The sequence below is a fragment of the Schistocerca americana genome, unplaced genomic scaffold, assembly GCF_021461395.2.
Source record: "Schistocerca americana isolate TAMUIC-IGC-003095 unplaced genomic scaffold, iqSchAmer2.1 HiC_scaffold_1357, whole genome shotgun sequence".
Taxonomy (NCBI): Eukaryota; Metazoa; Arthropoda; class Insecta; order Orthoptera; family Acrididae; genus Schistocerca; species Schistocerca americana.
In genome coordinates, this window is record NW_025725435.1 from 5001 (window position 1) to 10000 (window position 5000).

At 51.7% G+C, this 5000-nt stretch overlaps 1 non-coding gene across 1 annotated transcript in view; it reads left to right on the top strand.

Annotated features, from left to right (window-relative positions):
- The first annotated feature begins 4779 nt into the window (after positions 1-4779).
- Positions 4780-5000, top strand: part of LOC124565963 — a 1910-nt gene continuing 1689 nt past the window's right edge. Inside the window, exon 1 of the ribosomal RNA XR_006970728.1 lies at positions 4780-5000. This exon is cut by the window's right edge and continues 1689 nt beyond it. This is a non-coding gene — a ribosomal RNA (small subunit ribosomal RNA).

A 5000-nucleotide genomic window follows, 5' to 3' on the forward strand; every position in this document is an offset into this window, starting at 1 on the left:
ACCAGTTACGAGCTAGAGACGCGACCGCGTTGCTCTCTGTACGAATGCCGATGCTGAGCGGTCAGCTAGGAGGCGCTCCATCCATGTCGGTACCGGTGAGCGTTGCACTCGCAGTCGCAAGAACGTACGGCAAGTATATTACCTGGAAGAGTCAATGACAGTCCACGCCCCCCTGCGTGGGAAGAGTCTTTCTAGGCCATGACCCACCGGAAGGGCGCAGCGTCCCCCACCCCAGACATGTGACGTCACACCATCGGTATTGACGACTAGACTGATTCCTTATAATCATTTGCCATACACCGGTGGAAGCTGCCGAGACGAGTAACTACATAGCGGGCTCGCCGTGTCACTAATGTACAGAGATACAACAGTTTCGACTGGAACCGGATTAAACGTATACACGGCGCTGATTAGTAATAGATAGAGCCATCAGAATACAGATAATGTATACAACTGTCCGTATACATGCTGAAAGACTCTGCTCACAATCACAACCACACGTCAGCCACACACCCTTATCACGCACTACTCTCTGCCTGTAACACGCACACAGACAATATGTAAGCACCAGCATGGAACAACACCCAGTGCATCCTCTCCGCCACATTAGACAATCCACACTGTCATAACCAGACTGGGAGGTCCACTCAGAAAACAGAATATCCCACCCACCCGACAACCACCATTGCTCAGCCAAGCCACCAACACCCACACATGTCCTACACAGGGGTGCACCCAACATCACAATACTGCCTCCTCTCACAGCACACAAACAATGGCAGGAATGAAAGACACAGGTCTGCCACAAGCATGGAATGAGAGCGCCGCCTGTCATGAGCCAAAGGTGCATCCTGACGTGGCAAATCAGATGATGCCGCAGGCATCCACTTACTATAATCACAATCAACAAACCGGCCGCCCCGCCCCGCCCCCCATTAAACCTTTCCTTACAACAATGTGTACCTTAACCTAACCTATATCGTACCGTAACCTAACCTATATCGTACCGTAACCTAACCTATGTCGTACCGTAACCTAACCTATGTCGTACCGTAACCTAACCTATGTCGTACCGTAACCTAACCTATGTCGTACCGTAACCTAACCTATGTCGTACCGTAACCTAACCTATGTCGTACCGTAACCTAACCTATGTCGTACCGTAACCTAACCTATGTCGTACCGTAACCTAACCTATGTCGTACCGTAACCTAACCTATGTCGTACCTTAACCTAACCTATGTCGTACCTTAACCTAACCTATGTCGTACCTTAACCTAACCTATGTCGTACCTTAACCTAACCTATGTCGTACCTTAACCTAACCTATGTCGTACCTTAACCTAACCTATGTCGTACCTTAACCTAACCTATGTCGTACCTTAACCTAACCTATGTCGTACCTTAACCTAACCTATGTCGTACCTTAACCTAACCTATGTCGTACCTTAACCTAACCTATGTCGTACCTTAACCTAACCTATGTCGTACCTTAACCTAACCTATGTCGTACCTTAACCTAACCTATGTCGTACCTTAACCTAACCTATGTCGTACCTTAACCTAACCTATGTCGTACCTTAACCTAACCTATGTCGTACCTTAACCTAACCTATGTCGTACCTTAACCTAACCTATGTCGTACCTTAACCTAACCTATGTCGTACCTTAACCTAACCTATGTCGTACCTTAACCTAACCTATGTCGTACCTTAACCTAACCTATGTCGTACCTTAACCTAACCTATGTCGTACCTTAACCTAACCTATGTCGTACCTTAACCTAACCTATGTCGTACCTTAACCTAACCTATGTCGTACCTTAACCTAACCTATGTCGTACCTTAACCTAACCTATGTCGTACCTTAACCTAACCTATGTCGTACCTTAACCTAACCTATGTCGTACCTTAACCTAACCTATGTCGTACCTTAACCTAACCTGTATTGCGCCTTAACCTAACCTGTATTGCGCCTTAACGTAACCTGTATTGCGCCTTAACGTAACCTGTATTGCGCCTTAACGTAACCTGTATTGCGCCTTAACGTAACCTGTATTGCGCCTTAACGTAACCTGTATTGCGCCTTAACGTAACCTGTATTGCGCCTTAACGTAACCTGTATTGCGCCTTAACGTAACCTGTATTGCGCCTTAACGTAACCTGTATTGCGCCTTAACGTAACCTGTATTGCGCCTTAACGTAACCTGTATTGCGCCTTAACGTAACCTGTATTGCGCCTTAACGTAACCTGTATTGCGCCTTAACGTAACCTGTATTGCGCCTTAACGTAACCTGTATTGCGCCTTAACGTAACCTGTATTGCGCCTTAACGTAACCTGTATTGCGCCTTAACGTAACCTGTATTGCGCCTTAACGTAACCTGTATTGCGCCTTAACGTAACCTGCATTGCGCCTTAACGTAACCTGCATTGCGCCTTAACGTAACCTGTATTGCGCCTTAACGTAACCTGTATTGCGCCTTAACGTAACCTGTATTGCGCCTTAACGTAACCTGTATTGCGCCTTAACGTAACCTGTATTGCGCCTTAACGTAACCTGTATTGCGCCTTAACGTAACCTGTATTGCGCCTTAACGTAACCTGTATTGCGCCTTAACGTAACCGATATTGCGCCTTAACGTAACCTATATTGCGCCGTAACGTAACCTATATTGCGCCGTAACGTAACCCACATTGCCCCTTAACGTAACCCACATTGCCCCTTAACGTAACCCACATTGCCCCTTAACGTAACCCAACACACGTTGGGCCTTAACCCAACACACGTTGGGCCTTAACCCAACACACGTTGGGCCTTAACCCAACACACGTTGGGCCTTAACCCAACACACGTTGGGCCTTAACCCAACACACGTTGGGCCTTAACCCAACACACGTTGGGCCTTAACCCAACACACGTTGGGCCTTAACCCAACACACGTTGGGCCTTAACCCAACACACGTTGGGCCTTAACCCAACACACGTTGGGCCTTAACCCAACACACGTTGGGCCTTAACCCAACACACGTTGGGCCTTAACCCAACACACGTTGGGCCTTAACCTGCTCTGTAATTGTCATACGACGCGTTAAATTAGTGTAGTGTTGCCTAACTGCAACCCCCGCAATATAGTTTGCTACTCGCACTGCCCGGTCCCCAGTGTATCGCTTCATGTTAAACACCTTGCAGCTATACACTGTAATGTGGATGGCAGCAGGACGTACATGCTCAATGCCCTTTGCAGTTGTTCATTGGCATTTGCAGTTGTTCATTGGCATTCGCATGTGCGAAGCACTTAGCCTACGCTGTGGTACGGCCTGTGTCAACTGTCCGCTGATGTTGTACGTCCAAATCACACACTGTACTGCACATTGGTCCTCATGTACTGAATGATACATCGTGGTACATGTGACCGTACAACGACTGCGCCAACAACGGCGAACCATGCGGTCCAAATGTTGTGCACTCAGCTACGTGTCGTCTCCCTATAAGAGCTGGATTGCAGTGTGGTATGCCCTGGATGGCGATCAGCATGAGCCGTCTGTTGATGTAGTGGCGCGTGTTGTCAGACGTAGTCGTCTCTTCTCACACACCGTGATAGCATGGTGCACTGCGTTCCACATCTGCGACATGCGACAGAGGCCGGTTGACAGTCGTTCGCGCAATGGACATCGCATACGTACGGGGGCCACCTTCCACGTGTTCGCGAAGCGTGCACATGTTGTTGCGTGTATGTGGGCAGACATAGTGTGTCGTGACACCTGACACAGGCATGCAACAATCGTTGAATTTGCAAATGGCGATGGACGCCTACGTTTGCTGGTGACGTTATGCAAATGAACAACTGGTAAACCGTTGTGGTGCGGTTGTTCTCGCTAGAGGTGAATCAGTGATGGCGACGATCGGTTGAGCTACCAACCGGTTGTTCCAGCGATACCCACCATGCCCACGAACGTGAATGGCATCTGGGTGTGAAGCGATACGCGGCGGTGGCTGGGTGGGACCGTCCCCGGCCGGTGAGGGGGGGCCTCCCGGCGTGCTGGCCGCGCGGTGCGTGGGCGCACGCGCTACAGCCGGCTGGTGGGGGCGGCCAGTGGCAGGCGCGCCGGCCGACGGAGGCGGCAGGCGGCGCAGCTGCGCGCCGGCGCACCCTGCACGCGGCGCCGTGCGGCCAAAGTAGGTCCTCGCGGGCCCGGTGCGAAGCGCGGTGGACATCTGCAGTGTGCTGGTCCGATTGAGGACTGTGTGCGCTGAGGATGCGCCGCCGCCCGGCGCTCGGCGCCGCGACGCCGTCTGCTGCTCGGTCGCCTCTGCGGTTCTCGCAGGTGGTTTGTATCGCAGCTGTGCGGACGTGTTGGCGCGTGCGCTGTGCTGGGAGAGTTCGCTTCGGCACCCAAGTGGGGCTTTTGTCCTTCTGTGGCGCTGGCGTTGGAGCTGCCGGTCACCGTAGGTGGCGCGTGTTGTCTCCCGCCGGCAATGCCACGACAGCACGCTCCCGGGCCTCTGTCGGCAGCGGCAAGCTCAGTTGGGAGCACGGGTGGTCGCACCTAAAGCGTCTACTCGCCAAACTCCGGGCGATTGCGCCTCTCTCGAACCCGACCAAGTACTTAGGACGGCGCTGCGCGCCGCCGGGACCTGAGAGGGTTTCGAGGTGTATTGTGCAGGGGAGCTCAGCCTCCTCCTGTTTGCAGAATAATTGAGCGGACGCTTGCGTGTTCGCGCGGGCCCCCGGGACACACTCCCGGGCGGCCGGCTGCTCAGCTCTAGTTGACGCAGCTCCCTGGTTGATCCTGCCAGTAGTCATATGCTTGTCTCAAAGATTAAGCCATGCATGTCTCAGTACAAGCCGCATTAAGGTGAAACCGCGAATGGCTCATTAAATCAGTTATGGTTCCTTAGATCGTACCCACGTTACTTGGATAACTGTGGTAATTCTAGAGCTAATACATGCAAACAGAGTCCCGACCAGAGATGGAAGGGACGCTTTTATTAGATCAA